At 40.0% G+C, this 22,680-nt stretch overlaps 1 pseudogene; it reads right to left on the minus strand.

Moving 5' to 3' along the window:
- Positions 1 to 5,144: 5,144 nt before the first annotated feature.
- LOC118829840 lies at positions 5,145 to 6,325 on the minus strand (annotated as a pseudogene).
- Positions 6,326 to 22,680: the final 16,355 nt, after the last annotated feature.

The raw sequence follows: 22,680 nt of genomic DNA on the forward strand, positions 1-22,680 counted from the left end.
CTAATGAACCAACCTAAAGCTGGTTCCATGGGGTATATTAGTCACCCCTTGCCCAGCAGGCAGTTTATCAATTCCAGGGCTGTGTTGTTCCCCCTGAGGATTTAGGAACCAGCAGTTTGCAAGATGCTGTTCCTGGATTGGCCAGTCACAACTTGTTTTGCAGGAAAGGAGCAGCCTCTCACAGCTCCAATCAGTGCCCCCCAGCAATGGTTGTTCCTAGCCCTATCTGAATTCAACAATGCGTCCTCCTCTTTTTTCCCTTTTGGTTGATGAAATGGAGCTGGGCTTTAGTAGGGAGGCATGGGAAGAGGAATTTTTCACTGGGTTTGTGCCCATATCATGCCCTTTAACTTGAGAGTTTAGGAAGGGGAGCTTATCAGACTTCCTTGGGTGGGAGATAGTATAATGGAAAATGGTATAACGGGAAATGAGGAGACAATATGGCTTAGTGGAAAGATCACTGGACTCAGAGTAAAGAGAATTAAGTTCTAATCCTAGCTCTGTCACTGACCAGTTATGTTACCTTGGCTCAGTCTCTGGGTCAGTCCCTTGACTTCTCTGGGCCACATTTTCTTCACCTGTAAAATCGAAGGTTTTAAACTCGACCTCCAAACTTCATTCTAGTATTAAAATTCTGTAATTCGGGGGTGGGGGAAGAAGGTAAGATAAAGGAGAACTACGAATCAGTGCTTCCTTCTGAGTAAGTGATTTCTTAAAGGAGTGATTTCTAGAACCCTGGAAAAGAGAACCCCTCTCTTATGCTCAGAGTTGAAAGATACCTTAGAAGTCATTTAGGCCAACTCCTATCTAAATAAGAAATCCCTTTTCTACAGTCTTAATCAGGTAACAAGAATTTATTAAGTACCTACTATGTGCCAGGCACTGTGGTAAGTGCTGAGGTTATAAAAACAATGAAAGAATCCCTTTTTGCAAGAAGTACATTGTAATTGAGAAGATAATAAGGATATATATGTTATCAAGGGCTCAAAGTTCATTTGCATGAGACTCTTCTCATTAGCGGAGATTGATTACTCAATGTTCCAAGCCTTCATGAGAGTTGTAGAGTTGGTAAGAGCTTGGGAGAAGAGCGATCTTGGTCTCTAGGTTCCAGACTTGAGAGAAGACATCCGGTTCCAGATTCTCTTCAAGGAAGGTCTCTGGAGAGAAAGACTCTGGGAAGAAGTTAATGTGTAGAGGACTAAGCAGCTCGACCATGACCCTATTCCCAGCTAAAGATTTTGAGGAATTACCCCTTAAGTGAGATCTGGGACTTTCTCTCTTAGTTGAGCAGAGATGTCTCACTCCCAGTGAGAGAGCTCATTCACTCTGTGTATCCAGTATATTCTCATATGGGTAACTTCTCTGATTTCTCTTTGCTATTTGCTTTGACATATATAAACTATATTGTCAGCACCCATGCAGACCCTACATGTACACACATATATACATATTTATGTGTATATATCTATATATACATACATACCCATGTATGGAGAGACAGAGAGAGGATATGTATAAAATCAGCACACACACACACACACACACACACACACATACACACACGCACACACACAAACATGCCCATCTACAAAGCAGTTAATTACAAGGTTCTTTGGGAAGGAGGGCACTAGCAGTTGAAGAAGAATCAAGAAAGGCTTAGTGTAAAAGACAGTGATTGAGTTATATGTTAAAGGAAGAGAAGGATTCTGTGAGGCAGAGGTTAAAGAGAGAGTGCATTCCAGGAATATGAGGCAGCCAACACTAAGTCATAGAAACAAGAGATAGAGTGTCATACCCTGTCAAGTGATCATCCAGCTGCTACTTACTACCTATGTGACCCTGGGCAAATTATTTAACTTCTTTGGGCCTTAGTTTTCTCATCTGTAAAATGAGGTTTGGAGAAGGGATATACAAGGTCTCTTCTAGTGCTAAATCCAATGATACTTTGCTCAAAGTCTTTCAGTGAGGAGGAACTCAAAATCTTCCAAAGCAGTCTATTGCCCTTATGGATAGTTTTCATAATTAACAAATTTTTGCCCTTGAAAATCTGCCTTTCTACAACTTTGATTCCTTAAGTTTTGTCTTCTGGGACAAAGCAGAACCACTCTAAAAGGGATCTTTTGTTAGAGTTGGTATAGATAAGGATTCACTGGAGTGGATACCTGGGTTTCTGAAAAAGAGTCAAGTTGGGTTGTTAGCCTAGAAAGGAGGGGACGAGGGCAAGATGCTTCCAAGAGATCTGACCTAAGTTCAAACCCCAATCAATATTTTCTTTAATGACTTGAAATATGGAGTCCTGAATGTGCTAATTAAATTGGTAAAGTGTTTAAGCCTGGGATTGTATTAGCAAGGCAATAAATACAACATTGACAATAATTGTGAATATGCCTATGCAATTCTGTATCACAAAATTAGGGAGACTCTCCATATAGAAGGTAGAAGAAGTAAAACATTTATTCAGACACCAGAGAACCAAATCCTATAACCATGAAGTCCAACCCATCCAAGCAGCAAGCAACTGCCAAAACCAGTAAGCCCACTTTATCATAACAGCAAGCAACTTAAAACATAATATCACAGCATGGAGCCTCACCATCCCATAACCTTCCTGCCTTCTGCCTTGCCACCAATAATCGCTCACAGCACAGCTAGCACACCTCTGTTCTCACCCTCACCTCTAACTGCTCTCTCTAAGCATTTCCTGTCACCCACTTTCCTTTTCCTCTCAGCAAGCTCCTCCCACCACATGTGACTTAGGCTTTCTGTGATGTAAGCAGGTCACATGGGCCTATTAATGGGTGGGAAAGATCTTCAAATCTAAATGGTTATTACAAGGGTGGATGCCAAACATTTAGGAAGCAGGAATGCAAGCCACGCTTGACAAATTGGATTTGTCAAAATGCTATCCAATGGATTAAGCAATAAATCAAATCAATAAAATGAAGTTGAGCAGCAATGAGTTTCAGGTGGTCCAGTGCTCTTGAGTAATTAAGCCTTTACCATTCTTTTCTCTGGGTTTCACAGGATGCAGTTGTATCCCTTCATTGGGGTCAGTAGCCCCAGGTTAAAGCCACTTACTAGTTGTGTAACCTTGGAAAAGTCGCTTCGCTTTTCTAAGTCTCAGTTTCTTCACCTGTAAAATGGAAGTAATAATGCTTGTACCATGAAATTATCAAGATGGAGCCAGGTCTCAGTGAGATGTAAGGAATGAGAAAGGAAAAGGTTTAAGATGAAAGAACAACCTTTCTCTTAGCCCCACAGAGAATGCATAATCCATTAGACTTGCTTGGGATATTAATTACACACAAGCTGTTACTGGACGAAGACCCCTACCTTTACCTCGGCCTGGACAGTGCCCTTATTAAAATGTGGCATCTGGAAGAGAGCACAGTTCTGTGTCAAACTCCAGATGTGGTCTGATCAAAGAAGAGTCTAGCAGGAGTATCACTTCACTCATTCTGGACACTGTCCTCCGATTAGCCTGGACTTGGTTCTCATTAGACTTTTGACTACTACCTAACATCGTACTACTGGATCTTGCCATCCATCAAAACTCCCAGGTATTTTTCATGTAGACTATTCTCTAACCTATTGTCTCCACCAACATTATTAATCTTTTGAGCTCAAAATGTAGGACTTCCCATGTATCCAACTACATTCCATTTCTTTATTTTCAGCCCTTAAGTCTAGCCTGCTGAGCTCTTACTAGATCCTGAGTCCATTGTCTGTTGGCTTAGTTATTCTTCTGAAAAGCTGCTCAGTGTCACCTTGCCTCCACCCCATTTTACAGATGAGCAAACTGAGGCCCAAGAAAGTGAAGTGACTTGCCCAGTGTCATATAGATGGCAGAGTGGCAAAGCAGGGATTCAGATTAGGATCTGGTGATACTAATTTCAACCCTTCTCAAAACGCATGATGCTACACCATTCCTCAATAGACAGATATTTACTTTGTTTTCAGTTCCTTGCTATCCCCAAAAGTGCTGCTATGAGTATTTTCATTCCATTGAATCACGGGATATTAATGCTGAAACGGATCTGAGAGATCATTTAGTCCAAGGCCCACAGGTTACATTTGAGGCAACTGAGTCCTAGGGAGCCGAACTGATTTTTCCTTGATCCCACGTTAGTGGTAGAGAACTGATTAGAATGTGAGTTTATTGATTCAAGTCTAGGGTTTGGGGTTTGTTTTTTCCTGTTTTCCCATTGTTACATACCATTCAGTTGGTCCTCCTGCATCTGTATGTTTTTTGAAAGAATTTAAATTTTTTTACATTATTAAAAATTGTTATCTAAGTTTAGTCAGTTTTGTTGTTCACTCGTTTGAGGTTTTCTTGGCAAACATACTGGAGTAGTTTGCCATTTCCTTCTCCAGTTCATTTTACCAATGAGAAAACAGGGTTAAGTGACTTGCCCAGAATCACACAGCTATCAAGTATCTGAGGCCAGATTTGAACTCAGGAAGATGAATGAGTCTTCCTGACTCCAGGCCAAGCACCCTATCCACTGTGCCACCCAGCTCCACCTTAGTCACTAGAGGCAAGTAGAGGTGAGATATTGTGGAATTACAGAGCAATTTGCATTAACAGGATATAACAGTTCATAAAAAGTGAATAAGTATGCATGCAAATTTTAAACATTCAGTCACCTAAAGAGAAAATTCACAGATGTATGGGAGAAAAAACCTGTAATTGACACTGAAACTACTGTGGGGCTCATCAACAATCCACCTTTTAGTGATAAAACTACCATACTGGGCAAACTGGGAAGTCCAAAACCTACAACTACAATGCAAGTCTGAATGTTGCAGAAGGAAAAAAGGCAGTATGAGTAAGAATCCCCTTACACAGCACAGGTCCAAGATATATGTGGATTTGTACACACATCACTGTGTTATACTTCGTGGAAACTATTTCTATTTTCAATTTCACATTAGTTGATGTAAAAAAATAACTTGAGCCCACACAAACAACCTTTTAAAAGTAGTTAGCTGCTACCATTTCCAAAATGTCAGAGGTATTCAAACAAAACAAACAAAAAGGGCAAATTGTGACAGGATGGTATTCATAAAATACGTATTTTTTTCCTGGACAGTGTCCTCTCCCAAATTCAAAGACACTGTGTAAAGATGTTGTTGGAAGAATGTTACAGAACCCAGCCTTGTACATTTTATGTGAGTCAAAACCATTTTGAACATGACAGGAACCCAGAGTTCAGTTACCTTTCCCAGTCTCTGCTTTCTCCACTTGAGGATCATGATTGGAGTCTGTGTCAGTTGCAAGACATGTGAGAGTTTTCACTGCCTGTGGGAGACTCTTCTCTTTCATTTGCCATACTGAGTTGGTTTCTGTAATTACTACCTCTTCTGCCCATCCTCTCTTCAGAGTTGTTGGATACTTTATTACCATTCCCTGGAGATGGAGGAAAGTCATCTTCAATTGTGTTACCCTCCCTATAAAATCCAGGCTCAGCTGATGGGAGGAGCTGCTGGTACTTGGTGCATTAGCCAGATGGCTGCAGTCTGCACTTGTGATCTCTCCCTGGTCTAAAGGGTAAGAAAGTGGAGTCCTGCTGATACCTAGGGCTAAGGCCTCAGACGGCTGCTGCTGGTATTGAGCTAAATGATGGTGAGTCTCCTTCAGTTGTGGCCTCTGCATTCCCCCCACCTCTTCATCAAGCTGAGTAATGAAGTCATTGAGCGTGTCCTGACTGCTCTTAAGTTCTCTACTATATTTCTTCTGTAAAGCCAACTCTCCTTCAAACTTTGCAATTTGTCTCTGAGACGGTTGCCTCCAGGCTCTTGATTCTCCTTAGCATTCTGTATTTCACCATTAACTTTTTGCCTGTTTGGTAATCAGGAGTAAATTTCCAGGCACTCAGTTCATTGTAGGCTTGTTTCTGTTTTTCTTTAGTCTATTTCCAGTTCACCTTTCATTTTTAGGAAAAACAAGTTGATTACTGATCCACCAATATTGATCTCATTTGGACAACATGTTTGAGGTACTAGATTTCTCTTACATCTCTTGTTCCTTGGTTGCCAGTCTCATAAGAATATTTTCTCTTCTCGCAGACTTTTGTTGCTGTTTTAGCTTTTCTTCAGACTCACTCAAGCTAGTTACATCATTAGAGTTCAAGTCTGTGTATTTGCCTTCCAAAGCTTATTCATATTGCTTCCACCCTAGGATTAATTCATCTTTTGTCATAACTTTGAAGTTTATTTCTTTTTGGGGGAGAGGGTCTTCATCTATAATTTTCCTTTTTTCTCCACACTGAGGCTGCCGCTGCCAACTTGTCACATAGACTGACCAAAATGCTGACCCCCTCATGGATGCATGAACCAGGTTTGATTTGATTGACCTTACCACTCTAAGTCACCTAGGTGCCTTCAACCCTAAAGAACAGATCCTCCTCTCCCCACGGAGACACGCTCTAACCTTCATTTATGGGACTCACTGCTACAAAATAGCTCTGGAAAAAGAAATCAAGAAATTTAAATTTTAAGAAATTACATACAAAAAACCTTTCCTCTCCTACCCTGTCCTTCATTCTTTTTTTTTTTTTTTTGGAGGGGAAAGGCAGGGCAATTGGGGTTAAGTGACTTGCACAATGTCACACAGCTAGTAAGTGAGTCAAGTGTCTGAGGTCGCATTTGAACTCAAGTCCTCCTGACTCCAGGGCCAGTGCTCTACTCACTGCACCACCTAGCAGCCCCCCTGTCCTCTATTCATTATGATTTATTCTCCATTTCTTATCTCAGATTTTTTGAAAAAGTTTTATTATGGCCTTTTGTTTTTCCATCCCTTTCATTTCCCAATATATTTCTTGCCCCTTCCTCAATCTCTCTCCAACCATGAGAGATCTTCTGAAAGAAATAAAAAGTCCAATTTTGAGTCAGTGTTCCTTCCTCTTCTCTTCTTCTCTGTTTGGGATAGAGTATATGTTACTTTAGGGCTAGCCTAGCTAATTAAGTTCATAAAAGCCCATCGCATGTTTGCCTGTAGAGTATAAAATTTTGGGTCATTACAACTCTTTTTTTGGGGGGGGGGAATAGAAAAATATTTATTTAAGAAAGTTATGAACTTTAGAAAGGACTTATATCCAAGCCTTTAACAAAACATTTAGTAGATCTCCTTCCAATCGCTCTGTTTCCCTTTCCCTAAATTCAGCACAACATATACAAACTCTTGATCCCACATTTGGTGGATTCTATGGCTACCAGAAGGTAATGCTAGCTAATACTGCCAGCATTAACTTCTGTACTTCTCCTCAAATGGTGGTGGTTCTGTGACAATCTTGCAACCTCCAGGGGTTCCCTTGTTTAGGTCCACTCCTAACCTTATTCTTAACTGGCTGCCACACAACATGTTCTTTGTGCCATAACAACTCTTAGTAAGCTGTGGAAGGATTGTGATGTATATCAGGGGAGACAAAATCATGGATCCTTGAAGTATTGAATTACTCTCTCCTCTCAGTGCTAATCAGATGCCCTCTATCATCGTCTTACATCTTCCCTAAGCTGCTGTCTTCCGTCAAGGAAACTTAAAAGAAAAGGGGCCTTGGAGAGAAGAGATCAGAATGTGCACATGAATTGACATTCAAAGAGGGTGGATGTTACATTCTAGTTGGCAGAGTCCAGCAGGTCACTGGAAGCCCAGGAGGCTGAGGCAGCTAGACGTTACGTGGGTCAGTGAGCTAAGTCAGAAGCGTGTGATTCATGGGTCAGGAGTAATGGATGAGAAAGGGCTGTGGCCAGAGAACAATGCTGAATGTCAGGAACCGAAAACTCACCCTGAGAGGAAGAAGAAATTATGAGTGCTGAGGTGAGCCACTGTGGATCAATCAGACAGAATCGGGAGCTGAAAACAGAAGGCCGAATCCCAGAATCATCATCACAAGATGGGGGGTCATTGAAACTAAAAGTACGTAAAGCATCTAAGTGGAGAGCAGCCAAAAATGGATAGACATTTTCCATGTGTTTAGTGCACACACTGACAGCATGGCCTCTAGAGATTAGCTTACTCATGCCCATCAAGTTACGAAATGTTGGTGCTTGAGTGGAGAACAGTCCAAAGCCCGGCCATCACAAATAACGATAGCTAATGTTTATAGAGAGCTTAAAATTTGAAAGGCACATCATGTATATTATTTAGTCTAATATTTACAACAATCTTGTAAAGTGGGTGTTATTGTTATCCTCGTTGTAAAGATAAGGAAACCTGGGCCAGGAGAGGTTAAATGAATGGCCCAGGGTCTCACAGTTAGATAGCTCCAGAGGCAGAATTGAGACTTAGGTCTTCCTGACTCCAAATCCAGTGTTCTATTACTCTCCAACACTTCTAACTTTCTTCCCAACCCAGGGAAGAAGATCCAAGTAAGCCAGCAAGCAAGTAATGAGCATTTTTAGGCACCTACTATGTGCCAGGCACTTTGCTTGGTGCTGGGGTTACGACATAAATGAAATTAATCCCTGCCCCAAAGGAGCATATCTTCTTTAGGGAAGGCAACATACATACATTTAATATTAACAAAATCTGTACCATTGGTTGAGAGCTGTTTCTTTTCCCATCCTTGTCATCTCATATCAGTCAAATGTCTTCCCCTAGCATCTCTTCCTTCACTCCTGTTTGACATGAAGAAGTGGCTTTTTTCTTTTATATGCACCCTCGATCCCATCCCCCAGCCATCGTTTCTAGGAGATTGTTTCCACTATCATTCCCTCTAATCTTCAGTTTTTCTCTAACCATGAGCCCCTTCCATGACATCTATGAATATGTTCATGTTTCCTTCGCCCTCAAAGAAAAACTTCCCATTTGATCTGACCATCCCTATTAGCTGTTGTCCTATATCTCTCCTCTCCTTCCTGGCTGAACTCCTTGAGAAAGCCATATATAACTAATGCCTCCTCTTCATCTCTTGTCACTTGATTCTAAATCCTTTGCAACTTGTCTTCCAACCTCATCATTCCACTGAAACTGATCTTCCAAAGTCACAGGGATTCCTTATGACAAATAGAAAGGCCTCTTCTCAATCCTCGTCCTTCTTGACCTCTTTGCAACCTCTTCTACTGTCATTCATTCTCTTTTCCTCTTTAGGTTTTCATGCCACTGCTCCCTCCTGGTTCCTCCCCTACCTGTTTGATCCTCCCTCAGTTTCCTTTGCTGGATCTTCAACAGGGGAAAGTTCACTAACTGGTTTAGCTGGCTGTCCTTGGCCATCTTCTCTTTTCTTTCTATACTATTTCTCCTGGTGATCTCATCAGCTCCCAGAGTTCCAATTATCATCTCTATGCAGATGATCCCAGATGTGCATATCTAGCCCTAACCTCTTGGATGTCTAAAACTGGATGGCCCATAGACATCTCAAACTCAACATGTCCAGAAAAGAACTCATTCCCTTTCTCCTCAAACCTTCCCCTCTTCTGAACTTCTCTGTTACTGGGTGTATGAGGTGTTCGGGGAGAACTAGGATTTCTGGTATAAGGGCTTGCCAAATGCCTTTGCTCATTCACTTTTGGTGTCCATCAGATTCACCCATCTCTCACTTGTGGCTTCAAGAAGCTGTAGCATGTGCAGTGGCCACACCCCAGTAAACTGTCTTGGCAGATGGGCTAAACCAGGTTGAGGGTAACTGATGGGCCTCAAACCTGTTGGTGAATTAGGGGGATGTCTACTGCAAGCATACGAAGACTTTCCCTGGTGGAAAGGGCGTATGAGAACAATTTGCTTCAATGACCATGAAGGTAGCTGAAGCAGGTGCTTTGGAGTGCTTAGGGCTTGGTCAGACATCAAAGATGCCAAAGTCATCTACCGAATCCTGGACCATTTCCAGTTGTCTTGAATTTTGTCATGCCACTGGACTTCAATGACTCTGGAAGAGAGAGTGAGGCTGATGGTTTGTGCAACTCTGACTCACTTAAATTAAATTCAAGCACAAGTCAAGACATCACCTGTGATGTCACCAGTCCTCTTTGAAAATGCAGGGCAAATAACAATCACTGTTGAGGTTACCACCATCTTCCCATTCATCCAGGTTTGAAACATCAGTGTTCTCCTCAACCCCTTGTCCATAATCACTTCACATATCTAACCTATTGCCAAATCTCGTTATTTCTATCCTTATGACATTTCTTATATATCTCCCCTTCTGTTTATCACACACGCCACCATCTTGGTTTAGGCTCTCCATTAGCTCTCACCTGGGCTATTGCAATAGTTTTCAAATTGGTCTGCCCGCTTTGAGTCTCCCCCTACTCTAATCCATCCTCCACTTAGCTTCCAAAGTGATTTACCTAAAGCACACCTTTCTCCCAATTAATAAACTGTGGTGGCTCCCTATGACCTCCAGGATCAAATATATATTCCACTGTTAGGCTTTTAAGGCTCTTTACAATCTGACTCCTTCCTACCTTTACAATCTTCTTATAGTTTACTCCCTTCTGTGCCTTTTGTGATCCAACTTTGCTGTTTTTCAGTCCTTTCCAACTCTTTGTGACGCCATTTGGGATTTTCTTGGCAGAGATACTGGAATGATTTGCCATTTCCTTCTCCAGCTCATTTACAGATGAAGAAACTGAGGCAAATAGGGTTAAGTGACTTGCCCAGGGTCATACAGCTAGTAAATGTCTGAGACTGGATTTGAACCCATGAAGATGAGTCCAACTGATTCCAAGCCCAGTGCTCCATCCACTGTGCCACCTAGCTCCCCAACCTATCAGTAAAGAGGAATGCAAATACCAGAACTGAGATGTGGAGGACATTGACCATCACAGTGTTTCATTTCTTTGTTCCAAGCAGAGCTCAGTGTTCTTATCCTCATATTGCTATTCAATCTTTTTTTTTTTGCTTTTTTTTCTGGAGAAAATGAGCCTTTTCTATTTTGTTCAAGATAAGTACCAAAACAGAGAATCATTTCTGCTCTTGACACAGATATAGCTATTTGTTTTGTGCTCACCAGGTGACTCTTCCACGATCATTTCACTTCAATTCAACAGGCTCTCTATGGAAGCACTTGTTTCTTAAGTGCTTACTATGTGCAAAGCACTATGTTAAGTCCTAGGAGACAAACACAAATAAAACAGTCCCTTAAACAGCTTACATTCTGCTTTTCTCTGTAGCAGCCCTTCTGTGTGAGAATATAAATGAATATAAAAGGGAAAAAAGGTAGATCGGAAAGGGCATTGCTATCTTTGCCACGTAGCTATCAAGTCAGGGCCAGAAAAGACTCAGCTCCTTTTGTTGGCATTTGATTAAGCAATGTTAAACCCACCTGTAGGCCAATGTGACAAAGAAGAATGAATAGCTTTATCTTATATCTCCTGCCACTAATTATTTTATATCCATTGAACTCTCAAAGCATCTTCAGCCTTTCCTTCTCTCTTCTACTGCCACCAATCTTTGCTAGTCCTCTAAGGATTCCTGATTCATGATAGTATGGCATGTGGTCTTTGCCAGGAGGTTCTCCAATGGTCTTGGGGTCACTGCTAGGTGTTTATATATCAGTTTTATGGGTATAGGCTTTGGCTGTAGTACTCACTACCTGCTGTCTACCTTACCTCCCATTTGCTAGGCTGTAGTGACTAGGAAGTTCTCCTTAATGAAGGATATCTGATAACTCTTGGTCACAACCAGAGACTATGAGCCACTATACCCAGCAAAGAAGGATGGTGAACAAGGGCTGGGTGAGTGCTCCCAGTCTAAGATTAAGTCTTTTAATTTCCTATGTCTGGGACTGAATGGTAGTCCTTTGTCCCAGACACCTATCTGACTTAAGGTTTGAAATTCTCGAGATCCTCACCAGCTTGGGATGCAAATAAATTTGAGCTATAACAAAAGCCATACAAAAGTGACAAAGCCATTGTCTTCTACCTACCTGGCCCATATTCCTCCCTTTATACATATATGTCCTGACAACAAGCTCCCAGGTTTTTTTTTTGATATCCCACATATTTATTAAAACTTGCTTACTACGCACTAGGCTCTGGACCAGTTACTCGGGACATAAAGACAATTTCTTGTCCTTAAGGAGTTTATATTCTACTGGAAGTACATACTAAGCATGAGGAGGATCAGGGAATCAGGAGAGAACCTTGGAGAAATCTTCATAGTTAAGGGGCTTTTGCAATAGTTCAAGTTAGAAGTAATGAGGGCCTGAACTAGGATGTCAACTATGTGAGTAGAGAAAAAGGGACAGATGTGGAGGTATAATCAACGAGACTTGGTAATTGATTAAAGACATAGGATGAAAGTGAGTGAAGGGTTGAAAATGCCCCCTAAGTTCAGAACCTAAATGACTAAAAGGACCTTTAATGGAAATAAGCAAGTTTAAAGGAAAGATGGGTTTCGAAGGGAAGGGGTGAAGATGAGTTCTATTTTGGACTTATTGAGTTTGGAATGGGGGAAAACAGCGTACGAAAGGAAGCTGAAAAGTGTGGAGGGCAGTGCAGAAGTAGGTACTCTGAATGGAGGATGATGGAAAAGTCCAGAGGAATGTAGTCAGATAGGAACGAAGAGATGGCTAGACTGGACTCGTTCCTTAAATGGAGAGAGGAAAAGGAGAATATGAGCAGAAAATTTTATTTCCTTTAAAGTCCACTGAGTGGGAGGCTCTTCTCCCTCAGTAATTTTTCCTCTTTAAGACAATCCTCTTTCCAGAGGCAAGAGACACTCTTTAGTGAGAAGCCAGGGCACATGTATCATCCCAAGTGGCTTCATCATGATGCCACCAGAAAGGGCCAGGGAGTGTTCTCAGCTCCATGGGAAGTGACCAAGCCAGAAAAGACTGGCAAGACTACTTTTATTACCCGTGTTACACAATTATAGTTAGTGTGTACTTGGCTCCGCCTTTTAAAAATTTGCTTTTCACAAAGGTCCTTCCAGATTTCTTTATATTTCTCATACGTGCCTTTCTTAATTGCACTGTAGCATTCTATTACATTAACATACCACTATTTATATAAGCATTTCATTGTTGTTGGACATCTTAGATTGTCTTTTTTTTTCCCAATTACAAATAGGACTCAGCTCTGCTATGATAGCTTTTGAACAGTTAGTCCTCTTTTTTGTTTGGTTTTGATAACATTTTCAAAACAAAGGAAATCTTGGGTCAAAGGTCATGTTTTCATTAACTTTCAGTGTTTATACTGCCAGATTGCTTTCCAAAAACATTTTCAAGTCTATAATTCCACTGGCATTGAGTGAGCACACCAGTTTCTCTGCAACCCTGCCAACATTGTTTCATGGATTTCCATTATTTTTGCCAATCTGGGGTGGGGAGGGGTATTTCAGCTGTTTTAATTTTCATCCCTTTGACTATTAATGAGGTTGAGCATTTTTCAAGTGATTATGAAATTTTTAAAAAAAAATTTGTGCTGTCTCTCAATTTTGCCAAGGCTAGAAGTGAAGATGTTATTCACAGGCCTACTCCTTTTGGTGATCAGCATGGGAACTTTAACTTGTTCCATTTTTGACCTGGACCAGCTCATCTTCTCTTATGCAATCTGGTTCCTTACTACCAAGCCTTTCTATGGGTTGACCATGACACTAGACAAAATAAAAGACATTGAAGTGATGTGTGGGATCTGAACTTTGGTCAGAAAGATCTCTGTTTGAATTCTACTTCAGATACTTAATAGCTATACAACTCTGAACAAATCACTTGACCTCCATCTGGTCCCTCAGTTTTCTCATCTGTAAAATGGGGATAATAATAGCACTTAACCCGCAGGGTTGTTATGAGGATCAAATGAGATAATAAATGCCTAAAACATTTTATAAACCTCTAAGGGCCACATAAATGATAGTTACTGTTTCTAATGCTTTGATATGATGCCTATATTTTAATGTCAGACATATCTTTATATTTGCCATGAATATTTCTCAGTTTGTTCTTTTTTATTCATATTTTTTGTTCTGCAGAAATTCTTTGTTTTAACATAACCAAGCACCCTTCTCTTTTCCTAATAATTCTTTTTATTTTTTGAATGATAAAAAAGCTCTCTGTCTTCCATGATCCAGATAAGTACCTTATTCTATATAACTCATTTTTCAATAGGTTTTTAAAAATGTTTAAATCTGTCATCTATCTAGAATCCATTGAGGTACATGGCTTATGATGTGGATCTAAATCCATATGACTCAGAGTTGCTGATGATTCTTTCAATATACATTTGTTAAGTAATAAATCCTTTCTCCAGTTCTTATTTTCTATCAGTTTAAGACTAATTTTTGTGTAGATTTATGGTTAGATGTTTCATTTATCCTGTTTGTTTCTCTTTTTTCCCATTACCATATAGTTTGTTCATAACCACTTTGTATATGTTTTAAAATCTCAGAGTAAGAGATGACCTTCATCAGAACTATTTGTGTTTGGTCCCTAATGTATGCCTGTTAATCTTGTCTAGTTGTTTCTCATTTATATTTTGCTATCATTTTATGCAGTTTGATAGAGAAATCTCTTGATAGCTTGATTGGTATTGCATTAAATATATACATTGAGTGGGGGAATATTCTCATTTTTACTATATTAATCCACCCCATCCATGCACCTTGAATTCCTCTGCTTTGTTTCCTTCTGTCATTATAATCTTACAGGTTTATAGTTGTCATGTGTATTTTAAGTAAGTTAATTTATGAATAAACATCTGATGCTTTTCAGGATTGTTGTAAATGGGCTCTCCTTTTAATATTTTCTTGAAATTTATTGCTGGTAAATAAGAATGCCTTCTAACACAGATGTGCCATAGACTCAGAGCATATCAAAAATTAAAACCTTGGATGAATCCCTCAAGAAGCTTTTAATTATCATGATTAAAGAACCCAGTCACCTCTGCCTGCTTCTCAATACTGGAAAGAGGTGACAGAAAAACAGAGGAATACTGTCTCTGTGAAGTATTGAAAAGAATTGAGAAACCACATTTGAACAAAAGGACAGTTAAGTAGCCCACTTAAAAGAGGAGAATAAAGGACTGGCAGAAACAGCAGGACATATGCAGTATGTAGCACATATGATAGGAAGGCATCTGTCATAGAGATAAAGGCTGCCTGGGCAGCCAGTCTTCAGATAACTTTGAACCATTGATCTAACCTTTGAGGAAACTGATTTTAGTGAAGAAGAAACAGGCAGAGAAATGCCTCTTTAACAACAAAGGGGTGACTCTGTGTGTGTGTGTGTGTGTGTGTGTGTGTGTGTGCACGCACCATAGGTAAAATACCTAATTATGGATTTAATATATTCTATGTAACATATTTAATTACATATCATATATAAATATAACTTAGTTATAAGTTATATATAATATATTTAGTTATATGTTATATTTTTATATATGTTATATATAATATATATTTTAAATTATATGCTATTAAATTTTTGACTTTTGGGAAATATACTACCAAAGTTTACTTTAGTTATTGGTCTTTGGGTTTCTTTTCTTTTCTTAAGTTATATTTTATTTTTTTCAATGAGCAAAAATCTACCTTCTCACATGCGCACTCAACAATGCCCCCCACCCTGCTTCCACCCCATCCCACTGAGAACAAAAGAAAAACCAAACTTCAGGTTTCTTTTATACATTGGTGAAAGCCTGGAACATTTGGCTTTTCTTTTTAACTGGTACTTTTGGACATTCGCATTAAAATGCAAGTGTAATAGAAGCAATCCCATCACAGAATGTGCTTTGGCCCAGCACTTAGCCCAACACTTCAGTGCTTAGAAGTTTCAAGCACATAGCAGGCACTTCATACATTGGCTTGTTGCCTGAACGGCTCTGTAGGGGATGGAATAGAAGTTTCTGTCCCTTGCTAAAGAACTTGCTGAACCAGAGGCTTCTGGTTGGTCATTCGGTTCCTCCTTACCTCGATGCCTCTCCCAATAGGGAGGAGAGAGGAACTATGGAACTAGGATTGACCATGGAGTTGAGTAGAGGTGAGAGAATATACTCTCCTTGGAATTCCACAGGATTCCACCTTCTCTTTCTGTTTTGAGAGCCTCTCTCTTGAATTACTTCTCATGAGTAAGGAGCACATGTGCTGCACAGGTGAGCCTGAGCCCTAGGCCTTAGGCCAAACTTAACTTTAACCTAACCTTAGGCCTCTGTCTCTTTGTCAAACAATTCATCTTGTCCCAACTAGATATCTGCCAGCTCTGTAGAAGGCCTGCCATGTGCCTCACCTACACCTTCATAGTCGTCCTCAGGAGAGCAAGAATAATTTCCTGAGAAAGTTCCTATCTTGGGCTTATTGTGTGAACATTGATTTAGACTTGGAAAGGACTTCGGAGGTCACTGAGTCCAATCTGCTCATTTTTAGATGAAGTAACTGAGGCACAGAAAGGTTAAAGTGATATTTGGTCAGTGTCATAGAGCTAGTAACTGCTTGAGGTAGGATTTGGACTCGGTGCTCTATCCACTGTGTGGTCCTAGCTGCCTTTTATCCTTTAGTGGGGAAGGAGTGCCCCAAACTATTTTTCCATGGCTTGACTCCCTTCCCAGTGAAAGCCACTTACACAAAGACCATGTGTGCAGAATGGCAAACAAATTGATTTATCCAAAGATATGGGAGAAATTAAACAGACGAGAACGTAGGGACAATGCACAGAGTGAATGAACTGGCCCACTGGGAGGGAGAAAGAGAGAGAGAGAGAGAGAGAGAGAGAGAGAGAGAGAGAGAGAGAGAGAGAGAGAGAGAGAGATTTTCAGTTCTCACCCAAGGGGAAATTCCCAGAAGTCTTTAGTATGGAACACTAGGGATAGTGGTGATGGAAATGTAGGTTGTTCTAGATGTTAGCTTCTTCCTAGAGTCTTTCTTTCCCTTCAGGGATCTGTGAAGAAAATTTGGACCTGTGTGTCTTCTCTCTCAAAGGAGAAGCCTTTGAGAAGACAAGGCTCTCTCTTCTCCCAAGCTCTTGCCAACTCCATACCTCATGCTGGCTTGGAGCACTGAGTAATCAATCTCTCCCAACAAGGAGAGTCTTACACAAAGAGACTTAAGCCCCTGGTTACAAGTATAAAGTTCAGAACTTTTCAAGGACTGCCTGTCATTTGTAGAATCTGTAGAACCATTGTTGCTCTTTCTCTCTTCTCTCTCATTGTTCTCCATGTCTCCACTCATTTTTGCTACCTTTGAGCACTCGAAGAAATAAGATATAGAATTCAAACAGGCCCCAATTCAAATTGACCTAGAGTTGAACAAATGTATGCCCTCTGAGGGCAAGGACTGTTTCATATTTTTATTTATATGCCTAATATCTAGCAGAGTACTTGGTGGACAGTTTTTAAATGTTGACTTGAGATAAGTTGAATTCATAGGGTCATATATTTAGAGCTAGAAAGGACCTCAGAGCCCATCAGGCAGCTAGGTGGCACCATAATGCACACAGAGTGCTGGGCCTGGTGTCTGGAAGACTCATCTTCCTGAGTTCAAATCCAGCCTAATACACTTACTAGCTGTGTGACCCTAGGCAAGTCACTTAACTTGTTTACCTCAGTTTCCTCATCTGTAAAATGATCTGTAGAAGGAAATGGCAAACCACTCTAGTATCTTTGCCAAGGAAACCCCAAATGGGCTTAAGCCACAAAGAGTAGGATACGAGTGAACAACAACAGAGTCCAACTAGACCAGCCCCCTCATCTAAAAATGAGAAACGGAGGCACAAAGTGGCATGCAACATCCCACATGTGGTAAGTATCAGAGGTAAAATTTGAACCCAGGTCTAGAACATTCTAGAACAAAAGTTTTTCCCCCTTTACTGTACCACATTTCTCTGATGATTATGAGATGTTCACAGAAGCATGGGAAGACATACTAATTGATCTTGAGAAGTAAATACAACCAGAAAAATGAGATATCCAACGATTATAATGATGTAAATGGACAGCATAGCAAAAAAAAAACCAACGAATTTAAATGCTGAATAATTATAATGAACCGTTTTTATAATGTCTCTGAATAAGGTATGAGAAAATGGAATTCCTCCCTTCACTAGAGAGATGAGGGACGAGGGGTACAAAACATTGTTTATACTGTCAGACTCAGTCGATGTTGGTTAATTTTACTGAGCTGCTTTCTTCCTCTCTTCTCTTTATTAATATATATTTTTTGTTGCAAGGGATGCTTACTGGGGAGCAGAGGGGGAAAGGTCTATTTGGAAATGAAGGTGATATAAGAATCAAAGATATCAAGAAAAATATTTTTTAAAAAAGAGGAAAGATTTTTTGTTTCTCTTCAAAGGCCATGTGCAAACAATGTGAGAAGCTCCGAATCAAAAATATTCATTGAATACTTATCCTGTGTCCAGCACAGTGGCAGGCACTGTGGGGTTTGGGGTGGGTAGTAAGAAGTACTACAAGATATTGCCTCTGCACTCAAGAAGTTTATAATCCTTTTGGTCGAGCAAGATTTACCATGTAACAACCAATTAGAGGATAAGTACATGGTAGTAAGTAATTGAGAGCTAACACCTGTTGTACATACTCGAAATGCTGGAGTAGTACAGAGAAGGGGGTTATCACTCTGTACTAAGTGCAGGCTAACTCAAGTGCTAAGGGCGTTAAGAACAGGTGCAAGAATTTTTTTCCCCTTCGCAATCCCTGGTAACTATTTAGAAACGCCCCTGAGCCCTTGAAGGGGACTAAGTAGCAAGAATAACAGGCTGTGTGGTGTACTGTAGGGGTGTCAAATGTGAGTTTGAACTCTATTAAAATGTAATTGGGAAATATGTAACGAAATAAATAAAAATACAATAGATCATAGATAATGTTAATAGGTAGTTTTCTAAATCAGTCCATAGGGATCCTGATGTACAGTTTAGGGGCTTCCATATCTATTTGAGTTCAACACCATTGGAAAGTCAAAAGGCCTCAGTTACAGAAATAGAGACTGTCCAAGTTGGAGGGAGATTTGTTCTGTAAAGTTTGGATTCAGTCTAAGGGCTTCACTTGAGGCCCTAGAGGGGCACATGGGGCCTCAAGGCTAAAGGTTCCCCACCCCTGGATCAGCCCACATATTCCATTTGCATACCTGTAATATCAGGAGAAGGTAAATAAAGCCTCAAGGAAACTGGATTGGGGTACGTGGCAAACGTGATGGATAAGAGTCACACTGGATGGATAGGCGTGTATAGATTGTGATGGGCATCACAGTGAAAGAGTATCCAAAAAGAGGAAGTCTCAGATCCACTTGAACACCTAAGGCACGGTCTCAGTTCCTCAAATCCAGCTCTAAAACAGAGGTGCAGTACAGAGTCGGCTATATTTTGGACAGGAACCCTGATCTAAAACTTGTAATATGCCTGGAAGAACTCTCTAGTCCACATAAATCTCTAGCTTCTTGCTGTGCCTAGAATCTTCACCATTAGAATGACTCTTTTGGACTACGCTGTCTGTTGAAGGCCCTTGTTAAGATGCATGTAACTCATTTCCAGGATGATTAAACTTTGAACAGTAATTATTAGTTTTTTAGATCTCTGAGGGAATGGGACACAGGACAGATATGTTTTAATAGGAGATGAAGGGTGCAGAAGAGTGTATGGGAAAGGACAAAGAAAAAATCAATTTTTTTGTCATAATTGTATGTGTTGCCTAAAGCATTGCATAATCAGGGATCTTAGGGACAACTTTACCTCAGATTGCCAAGAAACTGGGCATAGAAACATATAGGGAAGTGAGAAAACTCTGAAAAAAATAGAGAAAGGTTACAGTTAAAAAATATTTTGTAGTTTATAGAAATTTTGAAAGAGCTATGTGGGCATTTTTCACATAGCTGTAATGAGTAATTTCAGAGTAGGTAATGTTTATCTACCAGGTCCATTTGTCATTTCACCCATGGTTAATGAGGTCTATTGGTCTTTCTTCCTGTCTAGATTAATGGAGTTCCAGACTAAGCAAAATTCATATATATTAAACTATTATTTTTTTCTGACTTGTTTTGGAAGACTGCCTACACTTCCTCAGAGGCAACTCTCCATCAGATTAAAAAAAAATTTTTTTTCTCATTTATGTAGTGTTTCAGGCTAGGTGAAACCCACATGGGTGATAAATTTTAATATAGATAGTCTATATGGGAATGAAAATGCCCATTTTAGAGGAAGAGTGGAATCTTCCTTAAAGTGGGGAAGACTAAGGTTCATGTCTTGCCACTGCTATAAACTAATTGTGTGACCATGATCAAGTCACTTAATTTCCCGCTGTCCAAAGGCATCTTTCTAAGACCATAAGTTACAGACACATTGCTGGTTTGCCTTGGGGGTGGGAGTTTCCACACCAAACTTCCTCATAGAATGATATCACAGATCGAGACAAAAAAAGGCACTCATTTTTTCAGGATGCAACTGAACATGAAGGCATGATACAGACAAGACAGAAGGAGCTAGTTGAACCACCAGGCCCTATGCCATTCAGCCAGATCGATGATGTTACCACAGTCAGGGATTAAGGCAATTGATCCGTGATGCCGGAACACAGCAACTGCTGCCAATGACTATTACAAGGGAATTAGCTCTTCTTGCTCTCCAGGTGGCTAGATGGCAGATAGTGGATAGAGTGCTGAATGTGGAGTCAGGAAGACCAGAATTCATATCTGGACTCAGATGTTGTAGTTGAGTTGTTTCAGTCATGTCCAACTCCTTGTGACCCAATTTGGGGTGTCTTGGCAAAGATATTGGAGTGGTTTGCCATTTCCTTCTCCAGCTCTTTTTCTGATGAGGAAACTGAAGTAAACAGGGTTAAGTGACTTGCCCAGGGTCACACATGTAGGAAATGTCTGAAGCTGAATTTGAACTCAGGTCCTCCTGACTCCAGGGCCAGTGCTCTATCCACTGCACCACCTAGCTGCCCCTTTGCAATTTTTTTTTTAATTTTCCAGCCTCATGATACATTAGTAAATTACCTCTCCCTCTCTTTCCTTCAACACTATGGCCAAAATGGCCTTCCCTCAACTCCTCACACTTGGTACTCCATTTCTTACCTCTGTGCCTTTCCAGAGGCTGTCCCCCATGCCTGGAATGCTCTCCCTCCTAACTTTTGCCTCCTAGAATACTTCTTTTCCACCACGATGAAGCTCAAGGATTATCTTCTCTGTGAAGTCTTTCCTGATTCCCTCAGTTGCTAGTGCCTTCCCTCTCAAATCACCTAGTATTAAACTACTTTGTTTTTGACATATTTATGTATGTATTTATAATATATTTATATTGTATATAATATGTACTTATTAATACATATTATACTTAAATATAAAATATATTTATATATGCTCCATATCTATATATTCATCCATGCTCCCACTAGAATGCAAACTCTTTGCAAGTAGGTTTCATTCCGCTTATTGTATTAGTGTCCCCAGTACCTAACATAGATCCTGGCCCAGAATAAGAACTTAATCAATGCTTGTTCTTGATTGATTGATCACGAAGGGGCCCCCAGAAAAGCTACCCCTTATTCAAGACACTCTGTGAGTCAACAATCACTCAAAACCCAAAGTCTCCTTTTGATATGTTTATTTTCTACCAACCAAACAGAAGACACATTAGTTCAAAGCAAAAGACAACCAAACAAAAGATCAAATAAAAAGACCAGAAAAGTTCCTCCCATGCCCATATGAGGTATCTACTCTCTTGTAGATTATTACACCAACAATTAAGGAGACCACACTTGAAAAGAACAGTTGTAACCATGCAACATGCATGGAGAGCACACACATTAGAAACTCATGTGGCCAGGTCACATATGGAAGGACATATGTAACCATAGTACACATATGGTTGGGGCAACACATACTTCTGACTTGGCCAAACTGCTGATGAACTCTGGTGAGATCATCATGCTGATTTCTGTAGCTTTCCATTGGTTATATACGGTCGGTTATATATATATATATATATATATATATATATATATATATATATATAATACAATATAATATATGTATATATATTCATTCCACTGTGTTGGACATCTCCTTTGGTCTTATGGCTATCGAACTGCTCCCTATTACCATTGGCTGGGCCTACCTCAGAAATTTAGTATTTTTAAGGCCATCTTCTGTGCTCTCTGGTACCATCTACCAGGATGCATTGGATATAAAACTTCTCTCTAGGAGGGAGAACTATGACTCTTTTTTCTTTTAAATAATATTTTATTTTTTTCCAATTACATTTAAAGACAATTTTTAACATTCATTTTTCATAACATTTTGAGTTCCATATTTTCTCCTCCCTACCTCCCCTCCTTCCTCTCTAAGACAGTAAGCAATTTGATATAGGTTATAAATGTGCAGTCATGTAAAAACACATTTCCATATTAATCATGTCGTGAAAGAAGAAACAGAACAAAAGGGAAAAAAACTACAAAAAAATAAAGAAGGTGAAAATAGTGTGTACAATCTATCTGCATTCAGACACCATAGTTCTTCCTCTGGATGTGGATAGCGCTTTCCATCATGAATCTTTTGGAATAGTCTTGGATCATTGTATTGCTGAAAAGAGCTAGGTCAATCATAGTTGATCATTGCACGATGTTGCTGTTACTGTGTACAATGTTTTTCTGGTTCTGTTCCCTTCACTTTGTATCAGTTCATGAAAGTCTTTTCAGGTTATAGCACAGTAGTATTCCATCACAATCATATACCACAACTTGTTCAGCCATTCCGTAATCAATGGGTATTCCCTCAATTTCCAATTCTTTGCCCACCAC

The sequence above is a fragment of the Trichosurus vulpecula genome, chromosome 8 (assembly GCF_011100635.1).
Source record: "Trichosurus vulpecula isolate mTriVul1 chromosome 8, mTriVul1.pri, whole genome shotgun sequence".
Classification (NCBI taxonomy): Eukaryota; Metazoa; Chordata; class Mammalia; order Diprotodontia; family Phalangeridae; genus Trichosurus; species Trichosurus vulpecula.